This window comes from Pseudophryne corroboree (assembly GCF_028390025.1).
Source record: "Pseudophryne corroboree isolate aPseCor3 chromosome 1 unlocalized genomic scaffold, aPseCor3.hap2 SUPER_1_unloc_2, whole genome shotgun sequence".
Classification (NCBI taxonomy): Eukaryota; Metazoa; Chordata; class Amphibia; order Anura; family Myobatrachidae; genus Pseudophryne; species Pseudophryne corroboree.
The window spans coordinates 1,582,092-1,604,015 of NW_026967467.1; the positions used below are offsets into that span (position 1 = coordinate 1,582,092).

The window sequence follows — 21,924 nt, forward strand, 5'->3', positions numbered from 1 at the left end:
CACCCTAGGGCGGAAGTCGAAATCTGCACTTCCGCCCTCTCCGCACCCACACTTGCGGCCGTGTACTACATCCCGGCATCGAGTGACATCATCTGAGGGCGGAAGTTGAAAGTATCACTTCCGCCCTCATTTTACTCATGCGATGCCGCACAATCAGTCCCGCTGTCAGCCGCTGACCACAGACTAATAGGGGCAAGATAATATCCGCCCACCTGTCAATCTACTTGCCCACCCCTTACCATATAGTAGCTGTCCCAGTTTGCCACAGCCAATTGGCTTGCTTACCTTGATCCCGCCCTCAGTCACAGTCATTGGCCGTTTGCCAATGGAAGGGGCCTTAAATATCTGGTTAACTCAGCATACACCAGCTGCTCCATGGAAGTGAACAAGCCCGTTACCGGGTGAAACGCGTCTTCCCCTTTCTCCTGCGGGCTCCTCTCCTACCTGAAGACTGCATGGGTGATATTTGACATTTACCTGCACTAACCAACTGTTCTTTTGGCTTTAATCCAAAATATCACTAGCCGAAGTGAGACCCTATTTTGCATATTGCCATCTGATTGATTTTTCTAGGGGCATCATAACTTAGCCTAAAGTGATTTGTAATTATAATCTGTTCAATACTAGCCAGGTAAAACTCCTCATTCAATGAATGCAGGTATCCTCAGGTACACACAGAAATATACATTAAAAAAAAATTTGTGTGGTTCCGCAGTCAAATCTGTTTCAAATATCTCAAACTGTGTTTTTTCATGGTTTCACTCTGGTACAACCCTTTTTGAGTCCTGTATATATCATGTTTTTCTGATAAATTGCATATGGTTCTTAAGACTGAAACCAAATATGGTTTTAAAAGTATGATTTATTGCTTTGAAAATTGACAAATTGCATATGGTTCTAAAGACTAAAATTATGATAACCAAATATATCCCTGGATGTATGACCTATTGTGCTGAAAATTGACTATTAAGGTTTTTTCAATCACTGGCACTCCATTATACAATTTAAGGTATACAGTTGGGACCAGTAGTGGTGTGTGATCTTGCACCAGGTCCTCCGCCTATACAGTGACCATACGCAGGGGGTACTTTTATATCTCAGTTCCTCCTGCTTTAATATCTTTATTACTAATATCCTTAAAAAATCTTTTCATCTATATAGCATGATTGGTTCTTGTTCAATATTGCAATATTCATCATAGTGTTTTTCATATTTATGCAATCCTTTTTCCTTTTCTTTCTTTTTTCTCTCTTTCCCATTTTTTTCAATCATTCCTTTTTTCCGTGAACTCTCATCCACGATTCAGGTGACCGTGTCCCCCAGGAGACACGTTTCTCCTGTCTAACGAGGACAGCAGATTCACGCTCCTAAGATCTATCCTTTCCCTTTTTTTTTTTTTTTCCCCATGCCTTTTCTCCACTCCGTTCTCGCAAGGTAACCCATTTTCTGTTTCGGTGCACTCTCATTAGTGGCACAGGACAAATCTTTCTACGACCATACCCCTCCGCTTATGCCCAATCTCGTCCGATCTTGGAAGCTAAACGGAGGTGGGCTAGGTCAGTACCTAGTTGGGCGACCACTAGGGAATACCCAGTGCAGTAGGAAGGCTTCACTCCCTGTGAGATAACACTAACAGCAGGATCACCACTTTCACTTATTCCCATCACTTCACTGCGTCCAGATCTCACCTTGTTCATCGTATGCAATTTTCTCCAAGACGGACTCGAACCATCAGGGTTAGATCTCAGTTAGGGGGTGGTCCCTCGCCTGAAATCATCCCTATTCAGGGCTCCATTAATACAAACACAGTTTGTACAGATCTTTGGCAGACGGAAGCAGCATGGTACGTAGCTATCTTCCAATATGCATTTATCCAAGGATAAACAAGATCTGAACATTCCCAATTTTTTCTAGGGATTATCTGTCTTATTCCTGGAATGCTAACATCCATTTATGCTAAATTTCAACACTGATTCTTGTTTTGTGCTGAGTTCCCATTTATTTTAAGAGTAGAAATAAAGAATTTACTATTTTTTATACACATCACTAATCATTAGACAACACGATACAACAAGAGTGCGCCCCAACAAGAGTCATACTTTTTCTTTCTCTGTTACACAGAGCAGAAATTATTAGAACTAGACTGGAATGCACTTGAGTGGAATGGAACCGTACTGACACAGAGTATCAGGAACCTCAGCAAAGAGCTGTAACTTCCTGAAGTGACAGCTCTGTGCTGAAATCCGTGATACTCTGTGTCATTGTACTGGAAATGTGGGCTTGGCAGGAAGTCCCCTTTAAAGCACTGAGTAGGTGCTCATTGGATGTTGCGGTTAACAGGTCTTGGAACAGCATCTGGATTGGCTGTGGAGAGTCAGCAGACCATTTCTAAAATGAGCATGGACCCAAAGCACCAGGTAGCTGAGACATGGGAAGAAAAGCAGAGCGAGAGGTCACATCCTGTGATAGATGCAAGCTGCCAAGAGCACTGTGTAATAACATACTCTGGTGTAGCGGCAAACAGCTGGATGTGCTGTGTAAAGTTAGTGTGAGCTGACCACTTTGACAGTCAGAAGCAATGTGTAGAAACAGCAGGAGCAGATCTCTTGAATTAAGACTCTGGAGCACGACAGTACCCCCTCTTTCATGGGTGGCCTTAGGACAGATTTTGGGCTTTCGTGGAGACTTGGTATGGAAGGCCTGGATAAAGTTTGGTGCATGCACATTGGCTGCATTCATCCAAGATCATTCTTCTGAAATGTAACCCTTCCAATCAATTAAATATTGAAGTTGTCATAGTGAATCCAAGAATCCAGAAACTTGGCTATCTTGGATTCAATTCCCCATTGAGACTGAACTTTTGGTGACTTCAGCAGCATGGAGTGACACTGGTTGAGAATGAGCAGTTTCAATAATGAGATGTGGAAAGAGTTGGAAAGCTTCAGAAATGGAGGCAACTTGAGCTTATATGTGACAGGATTGTAGACTCGTTCAATGGAAAAAGGCCTGATATAGGGCCTAATTCAGAGTTGATTGCAGCAGCAAATTTGTTAGCAGTTGGGCAAAACCATGTGCACTGCAGGGGGGCAGATATAACATGTGCAGAGAGAGTTAGATTTGGGTGGGGTGTGTTCAAACTGAAATCTAAGTTGCAATGTACAAATAAAGCAGCCAGTATTTACCCTGCACAGAAACAAAATTACCCACCCAAATTTATCTCTCTCTGCAAATGTTATATCTGCCACACCTGCAGTGCACATGGTTTTGCCCAACTGCTAACAAATTTGCTGCTGCGATCAACTCTGAACTATCCCCATAATGTGGTGCAAGCTTCATTAAAGGACCTTTCACCCTCAAATTCCATGTAGAAAGCCACACCTGATCTCCTTGCTTTTCAGCAAATTTCTTGTATCCGACGGAACACTTAAGGAAAGAAGATCCCTTCCAGATCTTAGTGAATTGATGTAATGTGCAGTCAGCCACTGGAACCTGAGAGGTGGGAAGTGGCTGAAATTCTGGGACCCTGGGATGAAGACCATAAGAAGCAAAGAAGGGTGTTGTTTCTGAAGATGTGATACTGGTTGTTGTGACAGAACACTGCCCAGGTAAGCAAATCAGCCCAGCTGTTTTGAGAAGAGGATACGTATAAGAAGAAAGAATTGCAAATCTTGGTTAACTCTTTCTGTCTGGCCATTAGCCTGAGGGTGATAATCTGAAGAAAATTTGAGTTGAATTTGTAAAGCTGAACATAATGAGCATGACAATTTGGTGACAAATTGGACCCCTTGCTCCAAGATTATCTCCACGGGTAGTCTATAAAGCAGGGAGATCTCCTGAATGAAGAGTTGAGCTAGCTTGGAGACAGAAGGAAGACTGGTGAAAGGAATGAAGTGGGCCATCTTGGTAAATCCGGTCAACCACTCCATGATTGTGTTAAACTTGTTAGACACATGCAAATCTGTGAAGTGGGCCTTATTTATAGATGGATGCAGCCACTGCGTTTGCATGCAGCGGCTGTGTCCATTGGGTCTGACCGTACACACTGGCCATAGTGCACATGCGTGACCATTCAACATGCAATCACATCCCAGAAGGATGCAGCCACAAAGTGATTAACAGCGGTGGCTGTCGGCGGGTAATTTGAAGGGTTTTGCAGGCAATGCAGGCATGTCTGGACAATTTTCAGGGTGGCTGCGTGACATCAGGCTGCACAGGCAGGAGTCAACCTCAAATCGATGCAATCACAATAAAAAATAGGATTTTAATTACCTGAATGGTAAATCCTTTTCTCGTAGTCCGTAGAGAATGCTGGGATCCATATTAGTACCATGGGGTATACATGGGTCCACCAGGAGCCATTGGCACTTTAAGAGTTTAATAGTGTGGGCTGGCTCCTCCCTCTATGCCCCTCCTACCAGACTCAGTCTAGAAACTGTGCCCAAGGAGACGACATACTTCAAAAAAAGGAATTACAGATAGTGACGAGATTCATACCAGCTCACACAACAGGCAAATCCGGCCAACATGCCGGAACAACTCAGCAACAGCTGAAACAGTACTGAAACAGTAAATAATGCAGAACTTACCTAGGAACCAGGCAATAATGAACTATAAAAACCAATGCAGGAAAACAAAGCACTGGGCGGGCGAGAAAAGGATTTACTTTTCAGGTAATTACAATCTTATTTTCTCTTACGTCCTAGAGGATGCTGGGGTCCATATTAGTACCATGGGGATGTACCAAAGCTCCCAGTACAGGAGCGCAGAGGCTCCTGCAACACTGCTTGACCAAACTTGAGGTCATCAGAGGCCAAAGTATCGAACTTGTAAAACTTGGCAAACGTGGTCGACCCAGACCAAGTAGCAGCTCGGCAAAGTTGTACAGCCGAGACACCCTGGGCAGCCACCCAGGAAGAGCCCACTTTACGAGTAGAATGGGCCTTTACAGATTTTGGACACGGCAATCCTGCCGTAGAATATGCATGCTGGATGGTGAACCTGATCCAGCGTGAAATCGACTGCTTAGAAGCAGGACACCCCATTTTCTTGGGATCATGGAGGACAAACAAGGAGTCAGTCTTTCGATGACGAGCTGTCCTCTTCACATAAATCTTCAAAGCCCTCACAACATCCAAGGCCTTTGAAGCAATTGAGCAGTCAGTAGACACTGGCACCACAATAGGCTGGTTGATATGGAAAGCCGATATAACCTTAGGCAGGAACTGTGGACGAGTCCTAAGTTCCGCCCTATCTTCATGGAAGATCAGATAGGGACTCTTCCAGGATAAAGCCCCCAATTCCGACACACGTCGAGCAGAAGCTAAGGCCAACAAAGTGACCGCCTTCCACGTGAGAAACTTGATGTCAGCCTCCAGCAGAGGCTCAAACCAAGCAGATTGCAGGAACTGCAGCACCACGTCCAGATCCCAGGAGCCGTCGGCGCCACAAAGGGAGGCTGGATGTGCAGAACCCCTTTCAAAAAGGTCTGAACCTCAGGGAGGACAGCCAATTGTTTTTGGAAGAAGATGGACAAAGCAGAGATTTGGACCTTGATGGAGCCCAATCTCAGGCCCATATCCACACCTGCTTGCAAGAAAAGGAGCAAACATCCAAGTTGAAACTCCACCGCAGGAAATTTCTTGGATTCACACCAAGAAACATATTTTTTTCCAAATACGATGGTAATGTTTAGACATTACCCTCTTTCTAGCCTGTATCAGGGTAGGAATAACTTCACTCGGGATACCTTTCCAAGCTAAGATCTGGCGTTCAACCGCCATACCATCAAACGTAGCCGTGGTAAGTCTTGATAAGCAAACGGCCCCTGCAGTAGCAGATCCTCCCGAAGGGGTAAGGGCCTTGGATCCTCTAACAGAAGATCCAGCAGATCCACGTACCAAGCCCTCCTTGGCAAGTCCAGAGCAATGAGGATTGCCAGAACCATTGTTCTTCTCACTAGCTGAAGAACCTTTGGTATCAGAGGAAGTGGAGGGAACACATACACTGACTTGAACACCTACGGTGTTACCAGTGCGTCCACTGCCACTGCCTGTGGGTCTCTTGACCTGGAACAGTACCTCCCCAGATTCTTGTTGAGGCGGGAGGCCATCATGTCTATGTGAGGAACCCCCCACCAACCGGTTACCTCCTCGAACATCTCCGGGTGGAGGCCCCACTCTCCCGGATGGAGAACGTGGCGGCTGAGGAAGTCTGCTTCCCAGTTGTCTACTCCCGGAATAAAGATTGCTGACATTGCCACTGCGTGTTTTTCTGCCCAGAGGAGGATTCTTGACACCTCTGACATGGCAGCCTGGCTCTTCGTTCCACCTTGTCGGTTTCTGTAGGCCACCGTGGTCACGTTGTCCGACTGCACCTGAACAGCCTGATCCTGTAGAAGGTGTGCTGCTTGCAGAAGGGCGTTGTACACGGCCCTTAGCTCCAGGATGTTTATTGGGAGAAGGGATTCTTGATTCGACCACCTTCGATGAAAGGTTTCCCCCAGAGCGACTGCTCCCCAACCTCTTAGACTTGCATCTGTGGTTCAAAGGATCCAGTCTTGAATTCCGAACCTTTGGCCTTCCATAAGGTGCAGAAGTTGTAGCCACCAGAGGAGTGAAATCCTGGCTTTCGGAGACAGGCGTATCCTCTTGAGCATGTGTAGGTGAGAACCCGACCACTGGTCCAATAGGTCCAGCTGAAAAGGTCGAGCATTAAACCTGCCGTACTGCAGAGCCTCGTAGGCGGCAACCATATTCCCCAGAAGACGGATGCATTGATGAACCGATACCCGGGTAAGTTTTAAGACATCCCGGACCATTGCTTGAATCACCAATGCCTTCTCCACCGGGAGAAAAACCCTCTGCACTTCCGTGTCGAGGATCATTCCCAGGAAAGACAGCCTCCTTGTCAGCTCCAGATGAGACTTTGGAAGGTTCAGGATCCAACCGTGCTTCCTGAGCAGCTGTGTCGTGAGCGCGATGGATCGCAACAACCTCTCTCTGGACGAGACCTTGATCAGGAGATCGTCCAGATATGGAATTATGTTCACCCCTTGCTTGCAGAGGAGAACCATCATCTCCGCTATCCCCTTAGTGAAGATCCTTGGTGCTGTGGAGATTCCAAACGGCAGCGCCTGGAACTGACAGTGATCGTCCAATAGTGCAAACTGGAGATATGCCTGATGTGGCGACCAAAGGGAGGTAAGCATCCTTGATATCCAGCGACACCAGGAACTCCCCCTCCATGAGTCCTGAGATGACAGCTCTCAGAGATTCCATCTTGAATTTGAACTCCATGAGATAAGGGTTCAAAGACTTTAAGTTTAGAATAGACTGCACCGAACCGTCCGGTTTTGGTACCACAAAAAGGTTCGAATAATAACCCTTGTTCCACTGCTGAGCTGGAACTGGAACAATGACCTCTGACACCATAAATTTTCTGATGGCCTCCAGAAGAACTGTTCTGTCTGCAAGCCTGACTTGAACAAACGGTGAGGTAGGGGCTCTTGAAACTCCAGTTTGTACCCCCTGGACACTATATCCAGGACCTAGGGGTCCAGGCCAGATGACACCCAGACATGGCTGAACTGCCGGAGTCTTGCCCCCACCTGACCTTCTTCCTGGCCTAGCTGTCCACCATCATGCGGAGGACTTAGGGGTATCAGAAGCGGGCTTCTGGGTTTGGGAGCCTGCAGGAGCAGGTTTCTTTCCCTTGGCACGACCACCTCTGAAGAAGGTGTTTGAAGGCTTGTTCTTTCTAGACCTCGCGGCCCGAAAGGACAATGACGTGGCTGGTGTAAAAGGCTTCTTTGTAGCCGGTGCAGCTGAGGGGAGAAAAGGAGACGTACCCGCGGTAGCCGTGGCAATCCACGCATCCAGCGCCTCCCCAAAGAGAGCCCGACCCTTGTATGGTAGGCCCTCCACACACTTCCTGGATTCCACGTCCGCAGACCAGTTGCACAGCCAGAGACCTCTGCGAGACGAGACGGACATGGAGTAGATCCCCGCAGCCATGGAACCCAGGTCCTTCATGGAATCCACCAGGAACCCTGCAGAATCCTGAATATTACGTAAAAATAAATCAACGTCACCTTTGTCCAGCGTTGTCGATTCCTCCTGCAGAGTGATTGACCACCTGGCAATAGCTTTAGCAATCCAAGCACAGGCTATAGTGGGCCGCAATATAGCCCCTGAAGCCGTGTAAATGGATTTTAGTGTAGCATCCTCCTTGCGATCTGTCGGGTCCTTTAACGCGGTAGATCCCGGGACCGGTAATACCACCTGTTTGGACAGCCTGGATACAGAGGCGTCGACTATCGGCGGGGACTCCCATCTCTTCCTATCAACCTCTGGGAAGGGAAAAGCCACCAAGACCCTCTTGGGATTTTGGAATCTCTTTTCTGGAGTTTCCCATGCCTTTTCAAAGATAGCATTCAATTCTTTGGATGCCGGGAAGGTGAGGGGGGGCTTCTTATTATCCGTAAAGAAGGCCTCCTCCACCTGTTCCGGAGCTGTGTCCGAAATGTTTAAAACATCCTTAACAGCCTCAATCATCAACTGCACCCCCTTGGCAAATGATGCCGTCCCCCTCAACACATCCCCATCACCGTCTGCAGCATCAGAGTCAGTGTCCATGTCATCCTGCAAAATTGCAAGCGCACGTTTATGAGAATGTACCGCAGGGGACCCCGAGGAGGCAGAATCAGACCATACCACCATAGAGGACTGGAGGACCTGAGTGGCATGCTCAGTCCTAGCAACTCTATCAGATATCTGAGAAATAGTCCCCCTCAGAGAGACTAACCATTCTGGCTCTCTAGCAGGGATCTGCGCTAAAACAGTGCAATCCTGATTACATGGAATGGAGTCTTCCTGGGAAGACAAATCCTCTGCAGCATATGAAACAGTGTCCTAGACATGTTGTCCCACACACTCAAACACCCCACAAACACACAGGGTATTATGTAGACAGTTTCCCCCCAAGAATGGCAGAGAGACACAGAGATTGGAGCCAACCCACACACAGTGCTTTTCAGGTAAAGGGAGTCCCTTCCCAGCGCTGACTGTGTCCCTTAATAGGTGACACAGCCTTTAAGCAGCCTCCCCTCCCTTCTAAAGCCCCTTGGTACCGTACAGACTGCAGGCAGGAAAAATGGCGCTGAACGCTGCTGAGTCCGCTCTGAGAAGAAGCTCCGCCCCCTTCAATGGCGCTGTCTTCCCTTACACATGAGGATTATACTGGCCCAGAGGATTGTGCTGACCTGGATCCGCAGACCCCGACATGCCTGAAACGACCAGTGTAGGGTCAGGAGCTGGCCCAGGGCGCTCCCTCCTAGCGCCGCACCAAGGTACCGCTGAGCCTTCCAGGAGCGTGGGTATGACCGTGCTCCTGACCCTGTAGCCACCCTCTTCACACTGTCCCCCCGCTCGCAAGGGGGGACAGTGACTCACTCGCCACTCTTCAGCTCCTGAGGGGGTGGCGGCTGGCTGCCGGGGCGAGCGTTCCCCTGCGGCAGGGCGCGATTAGACCCCTCTGGAGCCAGCGTCCAGTCAGCGGGAGCAGTGGCTCAAGACCCCGCAGGGCGGACACTGCTCCCCCCCAGGTCCCATGCTGCAGGGAGGCTGTCACCAACAGCCTCCCTGTAAAATAAAAAAACCTGAAAAGGAAGAATACTATTTACTAAGAGAACTCTGTAGAGCTCCACTAGCTGTGACCGGCTCCTCCAGGCACATTTTCTAAACTGAGTCTGGTAGGAGGGGCATAGAGGGAGGAGCCAGCCCACACTATTAAACTCTTAAAGTGCCAATGGCTCCTGGTGGACCCGTCTATATCCCATGGTACTAATATGGACCCCAGCATCCTCTAGGACGTAAGAGAAATTGTGAATGAATCGTGAGGCAGTGCCACACACATGCTGGGCGGACTTGTCTTGTTCTGTGCGGCTCCCAGCATCTGAGTAGATAGATGCAGATCTTGCTGCAGGAGCAAGATCTGTGTCCATACTTTAAAAGTCACCAAAGACCATTGCTAAATGGGCCCAGGATTGATGAGGCACCAATAACGGAAGCAGCTACCCAGCATGAGCCTGACAATTAACTTTATGTTGGGCGCACTTAGAACAGGAATAAATTAAGCCTTGAACATCTGTTTTCAAAGAGGGCCACCAGTAGGACATGGTGATGAACTCGGAAGTTTTCTGGATACCTGCATGTCCTGCAAAGTGGGAAGAGTAGGCTTAATGTAGCAACTTCTTACTTAGAGTGGGCTTAACAAAGGTTTTTCCAGCAAGAGGTGTGGAAATTAGTCCAACTGCAGAAAATGCCATGGGTCTATAATTAAGTGTCTGTCAGTGGAGGTAGTCTAATTTTCCTGTTCAATACAGCGGGAGAGAGCATCTGCCTTCTGGATCTGAGCCCCTGGACAAAATGACAATTGGAAATTAAAATGGGCAAAAAAGAAAGACTTGCCTCGGGTTCAAACAATGGGCTGTCTAGAGATATAAAATGTTTTTGTGAACAGTCAGGATGGTAACTGGATGTATAGCCCATTCCAAGAGACACCGTCATTCCTCCACAGCCTTTTTTTATAACAAGTAACTCCTGAACCCTGTTGGAGTAATTGCACTCTGGCAGGAATTTGCATGAGAAACATCCTCAGGGTTGGAGAAGGCCATCTTGAGAGTGCAGGGAGAGTACTGCTCCAACACATACGGGGAGGGCATCACGCTCTAGAAAAAATGGTTCAGCAATATCAGGTTGATGCAGAACAGGGGCAGAAATTAACTTTTGCTGATTGATGATCTGAAAAGCCCTCTAAGCCTCCTCTGACCATGGAGATGGATTGGCAGGCTTCCAAGTGAGAGCAGTAATAGGTGTGAAAATGATAGAGAAATCTATAATGAACTTGCAGTAGTAGTTTGTGAACCTAAGGAAGCATTTGACTTCTTTGAGGGTTTCTGGATTTGGCTACTTCTGGATTGCTTGGAGCTTTTCGGGATCCATTCAGTCCTGAACCTGAGATAATATATCCCAGGAAGGGAATAAACTTTGAAGATGCATTTCTCCAACTTGCAGTAGAGTCAATAGCACAGAGTCTATTTGACCTGCCGACGATTGTCTTCCAGATTGTTGCAAAAATCTAAATATCATCCAGATATATAACTATATGCTTGTACAATAAATAGAACATCTTATTGACATAATTCTGGAACACTCAGGTGCTTGGCTGAGACCGAAGGACATGACTAGGGATTTGTAGTGACCATTGCAGGTGTTAAATGTGGTCTTCAACTCATCCCCTTCTCGTATGTAGATTAGAATGTAAGGCCCTCGCAGATCCAGTTTGGTAAAGAAGGTAGCACTGCTGACCTGATCGAACAGTTCAGTAATCAAAGGTAATGGGTAGTGATTTTTGATGGTAAAATCAGTCAAGCTCCTATAGGCGATGCAGGGTCATAATCCAGCACTTTTTTTTTTAAAGAAACCTGTGTCAGCAGGAGTAGGGGGTCAGATGAAGCCTTTCTCAAGGTTTTCCCAGATGTAGTCCACCATGGCTTGGGTCTCAGGTAGGGATAGAGGATAGGTTAACCCTCAAGGAGGAGATTTTTCAAGGGACCAAATCAATTGGACAATCCCATTCTCGATGGGGAGGTAGAATGTCCACCCCAGCTTTGCTGACCACATCTCTAAACTTCTCCTGAGGAGGAGGATCATTTGGAAGAGACAGAGCAGAACATGCTGGAAGAACTTGTTGCCGGCAAGATTTGAAGCAAGAGGATCACCAAGCAGCAATGAGAGGTTTCCCAGTTAATTTGTGGATTATGTTGATGGAGCCAGGGCAGGCCCAGAACAATGAAATGTGATGCCCTGAGAATTACAAGGAAACTTAGAAGCTCGGAATGCAGAGCCCCAACCTTGACTGGCCGAGGTTGAGTCTGGAGAGTAAGTGTACCTCCAGGGATGCAGCTCTAATCAACTGCAGTGAAAAACACTGGTTTAGTCTCAGTAGGCAGTGTCCATTTATGGACCAGAGCTGTGGTAATGAAGTTTCCAGCAGCACTTGCGTTTAGTAGGGCTGAGAACTTCTTAAAGAACCGGGTGACTTGCATGGAAATTGAGAGAGTGCAATCAGATCTCTGTGGAGAGGAATTAACTATTCCAAGCCTGGCCTCTCCTTGCCCAACTAGGAAAGGAAGTTTCCCGGACACTTGGGACAGGAATTGAGTTGGTGGGAAGAAACAAGACAATAGAGGCAGATGTTCTCAGATCAGCAGAATGACTTGTGAGCACGGTAAGTGCTAGGACCTTTTATGTTCGTTTGTTTCATTTTTCTGTATGTACCTCATCATCAGGTGACGAAAGGTGCAAATAAAGGCACCTGAAACGTTGATCTAACAAGCTTGGTGTTATGAACCACAGGTAGTGGTTCATTCCTATTCTATGTTTATAGTTGTCTTGCAGGCCAGGATTTCCCGTTGCTCTGGTTTGAGAAGACTCTTGTTTGCTGTCGGTGGTGAGGCTGTGTGATTGCAGCTTGTTCCCATGTGTTCAGCCTCACCTGTCTGTTGATTGCACCTCTCAGTTGTGCAGCAGTGCAGCTGCACGACATAATTAATTAAGACTCTCTGTTATATTCTGGCTCAGTGCAATTCACAGACGCTGGTGATATTTCCAGGGTTCCAGAGTTCTTGAGTTCTGAGCTAGTCTCTGCCAGTTCCTGAGCTCCTGTCTAGCAGTATCTGTCTAGCTGCTTCCAGTGTCGGTTCCTGAGTGTCGGTTCCTGAGTGTTGGTTCCTGTGTCGATTCCAGTGTCTGATCCTGTGTCCTGCCGTGAAGTGTTCCTATCCAGGAGTCCTGTGGCTTTGTCTGTGCCTGGGCGAGTGTCTGGCTTCTTGGTGTCCACCGGTCTGTCGTTTGGGATTCTGCCTGTCCTCCGGTTCTGAGAGTCTGTGTCGGCTACTTTGGGGGTTCCAGTCCGTTTGCCAGTATTTGTACCGGTTCCGTGAGCAGCGGCTTTGCCGCGTCCGTCGGCCTAGGCCGCAGTATTCTTTGGTTATAATTTGATACTGGTGTTTTGCAGAGGGTTCTGCTTATGCTGTCACCGCCGGTACACAACAGTATTGTGTCGGCGAGTGGACAGCATTTCCTTGGTTGTTCTTTTTTTCTTTGGCAGCGTGCCGCACATATATTTAGTTTTAGGGTTGTTAGTAGCCCCTAGCCTTCTGTTTGCTTTAGCTAGAGGTCCCCTTGTTATTATCCTGTCTCGGTTCACGCCTTGTCTCAATCTAAGACCTGGGGGCATCGGAGTTGGGCAGACCTAATCCGCCCTTCAAACGCGGCTGCCGTGGGCCCAAGAAACCATAGTCACTCAGGCGTGAACTGACCACACGGGTGAAACAATGGAGGTAGGGTGCTAGGGGCTATTTCCACACCACACCTTATTTCAGCGTCACGTTTTGGTGCTCAGGACTCACTACGCAACATCTCCCTTGTTCTGAGCACCAGGAACCTAACATTATCACCAGCCTTACAACAAAAAAGAAATAAAGCTTTTTCTTTTTTGGCCCAGTCCAGTGTCTTGTCTAGAATCCAGTCCTGTCTAGAATTCAGTGTGCAGAATCCAGTCCTGTCAAGAATCCAGTCCTGTCTAGAATTCTGTGTGCAGAATCCAGTCCTGTCAAGAATCCAATCCTGTCTAGAACTCAGTGTGCAGAATCCAGTCCGGTGTTTAGAATCCAGTCCTGTCTAGAATTCAGAGTGCAGAATCCAGTCCGGTGTTTAAAAATCCAGTCCAGTCTTGTCTTGTCTAGTTTAAAAATCCAGTCCAGTCTTGTCTTCTCTAGAATCTTGTCTAAGAATCTTGTCTAGAATCTTGTCTTAGAATTGTGTCTAGAATCGAGTCTAGAATCGTGTCTAAGAATCTTGTCTATAATCTTGTCTTAGAATCGTTTCTAGAATCGTGTCTAGTCTTGTCTTGTCTAGTTTGAAATCCTCCTATGCCTACTATGCAAGCATCTCTCTCAGCCCTGAACTCTGCTTTCAGTGCTTTGAAACCTGAGCGGCTGGAAGTTTTGCAGCAATCCTTAAAGCAACTGCAAAACCTTCTGACCAAAATTTTGCTTATTTTGCCAGAAGTAGTTGAGAGTTCATTCTCTAAAGAGACTCTTGTTCACAGTATGGTGACAAGTGAATCCTCATGTTTAATTAGAGAGAAAAAGTTTGAAAGTTTTCTGCGGCCCAGGCTCTCAGAAGAGGAGCGTCTGCGTCGCAGAAACTTAGATTTATGCCTATATTGTGGGGGTTTAGGCCACTATCTGCAGACAAGTGAGTTGCGCAAGCCAAAGTGTGGCGACAAGTCCTGCCCTCTGGCCAAGTTGAGTCAGGATACAAGACCTACTCCTGTCTCTACTGTGGCAGTCACAGTATGTGTGGTACTTGTCACACAACCCACACTAAAAAGCACTCTGTCCTATAATTGGGGTCCTTGGGCTAGGTAGCCCCATTATAGATTCAGGAACCAAAGGAGAATGTTTCTCTCCTCTCTTGATTTTCCTGTTGAAGCAGAGTTGCAAACCCCTGGAGCGGTGCCCGATGCCCGGGGTCCTGGAGTGGTGCCCGGTGCCCAGGGTCCTGGAGCGGTGCCCGATGCCCAGGGTCCTGGAGCGGTGCCTGATGCCCAGGGTCCTGGAGCGGTGCCCGATGCCCAGGGTCCTGGAGCGGTGCCCGATGCCCAGAGTCCTGGAGCGGTGCCCGATGCCCAGAGTCCTGGAGCGGTGCCCGATGCCCAGAGTCCTGGAGCGGTACCCGATGCCCAGAGTCCTGGAGCGGTACCTGATGCCCAGAGTCCTGGAGCGGTACCCGATGCCCAGAGTCCTGGAGTGGTACCTGATGCTCTAGGTTATAGAGGGAAATCGAATATTATAGCTCAGGCGTCAATACCAGAAGGGGTCTCAGAAGCTGCTACCCCAGGTAGGGACTTGAAAAGCGCAACCCCAGAAAGGGTATCTAAAACCATAGTTCTAGAAGGGAACTCGAGAAGCAAAACCCCAGAAGGGATCTTTGAAGTAATATCCCCAAGTGGGGTCTCGAGAGACGCAGCCCCTAAGAAGGGTCTAGAGGTCGCTTCCCCAGGAAAGAACTTAAGAGGCATAGCGTTAGTGGAGGTTCTGAAGGTTAAAGCTTCAGCAAAAGTCCCGGAAGTCATAGTTCCGGGAGAAGTTTCGATAATTATCGACTCAGAGAGGGAGGCCGACGGCCCGGCCCCAGAAAGGGAGGCCGACGGCCCGGTCCCAGTAAAAGAATCCGAGGTGCTGACCCCAGCGGGGTTCCCGAAGGCCACTGCCCCAGCGGGGTTCCCGAAGGCCACTGCCCCAGTGGGGTTCCCAAAGGCCACTGCCCCAGGTGGGGTTCAGAAAGTCACTGCCCCGGGTGGGGTTCAGAAAGACACTGCCCCGGGTGGGGTTCAGATAGTCACTGCCCCGGGTGGGGTTCAGAAAGTCACTGCCCCGGGTGGGGTTCAGAAAGTCACTACCCCGGGTGGGGTTCCGAGGGCCACTGCCCCAGGTGGGGTTCAGAAAGTCACTGCCCCAGGTGGGGTTCAGAAAGTCTCAGCCTCGAGTAAGGTCAATAGTGACCAGGTCCTAGCAAAGCACTCTAGTCAGTCAGATGGGAAGGAAGCAGATCCTGACTCTGTTGATATCTCAACATCTATAATCTTTGATGGGGACTTAGTCCAATTTCTGGCGCTTTACAAACACTATTACACCATTTTGTTGTCTAGACCATTTCTGGGCATCACTTCAGAGAACCTTGTGCTCTATCTGATATATTCCTTTAGAGGAGAGCCTTTTGAGTGGGCGGCCAGCCTAATGAAAGCTGAAGATCCCATTCTTCAGGATCCCCCAGCATTCAGTGATGCAGTTATTAAAAGATATGGTTCCAAAGAAATTGGTTCAGGTTCCTCTAGGTCACCCGTCTTATCTGCTGAGAGTTCACCGTGTACTGTAAACTCGGCACAAAGATCACAGCCTATTACCATTGCTACTGGATGTGCTTTCCTGTCTTCTCCCTACAGGAAATCTTCTAAAGTTTCAGTACCTAGGGGAATGGAACCAATCTATGGTCTGTTCTCAGATTCCGAAACTGATGAGGTTTCTTATATGCCGGGGCACTCTAGTAGGAGACGGAAGAAACATCTGATTGCTCGACCTATATGTTTTGAAGAATTTTATGAGCCAGAGGTTTCTTCCTTTCCTGGTGTCGCCAAGCAAGCACAGGGTAAAAAGAAGAAAAAGAAAAAGAAATATTGCTGACTCTTGCCTTGTGGTGTATATTAAAAAAAAAAGTTTTTTTTTTCCTTGTCTTGTGTCCAGTGGCCACCGTCAAGGGAGGGGGGGGGCACTGTTACAAGCTGTTGCCACAGCTTGTTTCTGTTTTCTTGCCTGTTAGACCAGTGTGTCAGGTTTTTTTTTTGTATCCCTTGTTTTGGAAAGGCTGAATTTTGGGGTCCGTTGACCCCTCCTCAAGGGGGGGGGTACTGTTATGAGCCACGGCTGTGGCTCATTCCTGTTTTGCATTTTGGTTATGTATTTTATGTTAATACTTCTGTTTATGTTCCCCGTGGGTGTCATGGGGTGTTCGGAGCTCACCCTTAAGGAGCGGGTACTGTTATGAACCACAGGTAGTGGTTCATTCCTATTCTATGTTTATAGTTGTCTTGCAGGCCAGGATTTCCCGTTGCTCTGGTTTGAGAAGACTCTTGTTTGCTGCCGGTGGTGAGTCTGTGTGATTGAAGCTTGTTCCCATGTGTTCAGCCTCACCTGTCTGTTGATTGCACCTCTCAGTTGTGCAGCAGGGCAGCTGCATGACATAATTAATTAAGACTCTGTTATATTCTGGCTCAGTGCAATTCACAGACGCTGGTGATATTTCCAGAGTTCCAGAGTTCTTGAGTTCTGAGCTAGTCTCTGCCAGTTCCTGAGCTCCTGTCTAGCACTATCTGTCTAGCTGCTTCCAGTGTCAGTTCCTGAGTGTCGGTTCCTGAGTGTCGGTTCCTGTGTCGATTCCAGTGTCTGATCCTGTCTCCTGCCGTGAAGCGTTCCTGTCCAGGAGTCCTGTGGCTTTGTCTGTGCCTGGGCGAGTGTCTGGCTTCTTGGTGTCCACCGGTCTGTCGTTTGGGATTCTGCCTGTCCTCCGGTTCTGAGAGTCTGTGTCGGCTACTTTGGGGGTTCCAGTCCGTTTGCCAGTATTTGTACCGGTTCCGTGAGTAGCGGCTTTGCCGCGTCCGTCGGCCTAGGCCGCAGTATTCTTTGGTTATAATTTGTTACTGGTGTTTTACAGAGGGTTCTGCTTATGCTGTCACCGCCGGTACACAACAGTATTGTGTCGGCGAGTGGACAGCATTTCCTTGGTTGTTCTTTTCCTTTGGCGGCGTGCCGCACATATATTTAGTTTTTGGGTTGTTAGTAGCCCCTAGCCTTCTGTTTGCTTTAGCTAGAGGTCCCCTTGTTATTATCCTGTCTCGGTTCACGCCTTGTCTCAATCTAAGACCTGGGGGCATCGGAGTTGGGCAGACCTAATCCGCCCTTCAAACGCGGCTGCCGTGGGCCCAAGAAAACATAGTCACTCAGGCGTGAACTGACCACACGGGTGAAACAACGGAGGTAGGGTGCTAGGGGCTATTTCCACACCACACCTGGTTCTGGTGCTCAGGACTCACTACGCAACATCTCCCTTGTTCTGAGCACAAGGAACCTAACACTTGGTGAGCTGTATGTTTTCTTTTCAAATCCTTGGAGTGCCGCCCATCAAGTTGTGCTGTTTGCTGGGCTTTGTAGTGCCATGGGAGGGCACCCGGGTATTTATCTTCTGCTGTTGGAGTGCCGGTCATACGTGTTTGTTTTATATAAATATATATATATATACATATATATATATATATATATGTGTATATATATATATGTATATATCTCGCATTTTGAAATTGACACGTGATCAGGTTTTAAGCCCCACAGTCAGAAACACTGAAGCAAAAAATAATAGACTACCATGGGTCAATATATATACCCCCGCCACAGTCCGTTCTCTTAAGAAAGCTAAACAATTTTGGCTGGTCATACAAATGGATACAGCATTGTCCAGCTTAGCTGACACCAGCCTACTACCTAGCTACACTCATGGCAGGAATTTAGGCGACTTTGTAATAAAACTAGATGTCACTAATGTGACCAAAAAAATTGATCCCCACCTTCTAAGACAGAAATAAGCTGCTTCAAATGCCTGGGTTGTGCCACTTGTAATACCCTAATCACAGGTAGTGATGTGCACCGGACATTTTTCGGGTTTTGTGTTTTGGTTTTGGATTCGGTTCCGCGCCCGTGTTTTGGATTCGGACGCGTTTTGGCAAAACCTCACCGAAAATTTTTTGTCGGATTCGGGTGTGTTTTGGATTCGGGTGTTTTTTTCAAAAAACCCTAAAAAACAGCTTAAATCATAGAATTTGGGGGTCATTTTGATCCCATAGTATTATTAACCTCAATAACCATAATTTCCACTCATTTCCAGTCTATTCTGAACACCTCACACCTCACAATATTATTTTTAGTCCTAAAATTTGCACCGAGGTCACTGTGTGACTAAGCTAAGCGACACAAGTGGCCGACACAAACACCTGGCCCATCTAGGAGTGGCACTGCAGTGTCAGACAGGATGGCACTTCAAAAAAATTGTCCCCAAACAGCACATGATGCAAAGAAAAAAAGAGGCGCACCAAGGTCGCTGTGTGACTAAGCTATGCGACACAAGTGGCCGACACAAACACCTGGCCCATCTAGGAGTGGCACTGCAGTGTCAGGCAGGATGGCACTTCAAAAAAATTGTCCCCAAACAGCACATGATGCAAAGAAAAATGAAAGAAAAAAGAGGTGCAAGATGGAATTGTCCTTGGGCCCTCCCACCCACCCTTATGTTGTATAAACAGGACATGCACACTTTAACGAACCCATCATTTCAGCGACAGGGTCTGCCACACGACTGTGACTGAAATGACTGGTTGGTTTGGGCCCCCACCAAAAAAGAAGCAATCAATCTCTCCTTGCACAAACTGGCTCTACAGAGGCTAGATGTCCTCCTCATCATCATCCTCCGATTCCTCACCCCTTTCACTGTGTACATCCCCCTCCTCACAGATTATTAATTCGTCCTCACTGGAATCCACCATCTCAGATCCCTGTGTACTTTCTGGAGGCAATTGCTGGTGAATGTCTCCACGGAGGAATTGATTATAATTCATTTTGATGAACATCATCTTCTCCACATTTTCTGGAAGTAACCTCGTACGCCTATTGCTGACAAGGTGAGCGGCTGCACTAAACACTCTTTCGGAGTACACACTGGAGGGAGGGCAACTTAGGTAGAATAAAGCTAGTTTGTGCAAGGGCCTCCAAATTGCCTTTTTCCTGCCAGTATACGTACGGACTGTCTGACGTGCCTACTTGGATGCGGTCACTCATATAATCCTCCACCATTCTTTCAATGGTGACAGAATCATATGCAGTGACAGTAATCGTTGGCAGGTCCTTCAGTCTGGACCAGATGTCAGCGCTCGCTCCAGACTGCCCTGCATCACCGCCAGCGGGTGGGCTCGGAATTCTTAGCCTTTTCCTCGCACCCCCAGTTGCGGGAGAATGTGAAGGTGGAGATGTTGATGGGTCACGTTCCGCTTGACTTGACAATTTTCTCACCAGCAGGTCTTTGAACCTCTGCAGACTTGTGTCTGCCGGAAAGAGAGATACAACGTAGGTTTTAAATCTAGGATCGAGCACGGTGGCAAAAATGTAGTGCTCTGATTTCAACAGATTGACCACCCGTGAATCCTGGTTAAGCGAATTAAGGGCTCCATCCACAAGTCCCACATGCCTAGCGGAATCGCTCTGTTTTAGCTCCTCCTTCAATGTCTCCAGCTTCTTCTGCAAAAGCCTGATGAGGGGAATGACCTGACTCAGGCTGGCAGTGTCTGAACTGACTTCACGTGTGGCAAGTTCAAAGGGTTGCAGAACCTTGCACAACGTTGAAATCATTCTCCACTGCGCTTGAGTCAGGTGCATTCCCCCTCCTTTGCCTATATCATGGGCAGATGTATAGGCTTGAATGGCCTTTTGCTGCTCCTCCATCCTCTGAAGCATATAGAAAGCGGTGATACAAAGCGTAGCCTGCCTAGGAACGAGTTGGCGTTTGCGAGATGCTGCTACTGGTGCCGCCGCTGCTGTTCTTGCTGCGGGAGGCAATACATCTACCCAGTGGGCTGTCACAGTCATATAGTCCTGAGTCTGCCCTGCTCCACTTGTCCACATGTCCGTGGTTAAGTGGACATTGGGTACAACTGCATTTTTTAGGACACTGGTGACTCTTTTTCTGAGGTCTGTGTACATTTTCGGTATCGCCTGCCTAGAGAAATGGAACCTAGATGGTATTTGGTACCGGGGACACAGTACCTCAATCAAGTCTCTAGTTGCCTCTGAATTAACGGTGGATACCGGAACCACGTTTCTCACCGCCCAGGCTGCCAAGGCCTGAGTTATCTGCTTTGCAGCAGGATGACTGCTGTGATATTTCATCTTCCTCGCAAAGGACTGTTGGACAGTCAATTTCTTACTGGAAGTAGTACAAGTGGTCTTCCGACTTCCCGTCTGGGATGACGATCGACTCCCAGCAGCAACAACAGCAGCGCCAGCAGCAGTAGGCGTTACACTCACGGATGCATCGGAGGAATCCCAGGCAGGAGAGGACTCGTCAGACTTGCCAGTGACATGGCCTGCAGGACTATTGGCTTTCCTGGGTAAGGAGGAAATTGACACTGAGTGAGTTGGTGGTGTGGTTTTCAGGTACTTGGTTACAAGAGGAAGGGATTTAGTGGTCAGTGGACTGCTTCCGCTGTCATCCAAAGTTTTTGAACTTGTCACTGACTTATGATGAATGCGCTGCAGGTGACGTATAAGGGAGGATGTAAATGGTAAACGTCCTAACCCCTACTTATTACAGCTTGACAAAGGCAATACACGGCTTGACACCTGTTGTCCGCATTTCTGTTAAAATAATTCCACACCGAAGAGCTGATTTTTTTTTGTAATTTGACCAGGCATGTCAATGGCCACATTCGTCCCACGGACAACAGGTGTCTCCACGGGTGCCTGACTTAAACAAACCACCTCACCATCAGAATCCTCCTTGTCAATTTCCTCCCCAGCGCCAGCAACACCCATATCCTCATCCTGGTGTACTTCAAAAGTGACATCTTCAATTTGACTATCAGGAACTGGACTGCGGGTGCTCCTTCCAGCACTTGCAGGGGGCGTGCAAATGGTGGAAGGCGCAAGCTCTTCCCGTCCAGTGTTGGGAAGGTCAGGCATCGCAACCGACACAATTGGACTCTCCTTGGGGATTTGTGATTTAGAAGAACGCACAGTTCTTTGCTGTGCTTTTGCCAGCTTAAGTCTTTTCATTTTTCTAGCGAGAGGATGAGTGCTTCCATCCTCATGTGAATCTGAACCACTAGCCATGAACATAGGCCAGGGCCTCAGCCGTTCCTTGCCACTCCGTGTCGTAAATGGCATATTGGCAAGTTTACGCTTCTCATCAGACGCTTTCAATTTTGATATTTGGGTCATTTTACTGAAGTTTTGTTTTCTGGATTTTACATGCTCTCTACTATGACATTGGGCATCGGCCTTGGCAGACGACGTTGATGGCATTTCATCGTCTCGGCCATGACTAGTGGCAGCAGCTTCAGCACGAGGTGGAAGTGGATCTTGATCTTTCCCTATTTTAACCTCCACATTTTTGTTCTCCATCTTTTAATGTGTGGAATTATATGCCAGTATCAATAGCAATGGCCTATTACTATATATACTGCGCACAACTAAAATGCACC

At 47.9% G+C, this 21,924-nt stretch overlaps 1 pseudogene; it reads left to right on the top strand.

Annotated features, from left to right (window-relative positions):
- Positions 1-1,486: 1,486 nt before the first annotated feature.
- On the top strand, positions 1,487-1,605 carry LOC134982026 (5S ribosomal RNA; annotated as a pseudogene).
- The last annotated feature ends 20,319 nt before the right edge of the window (positions 1,606-21,924 follow it).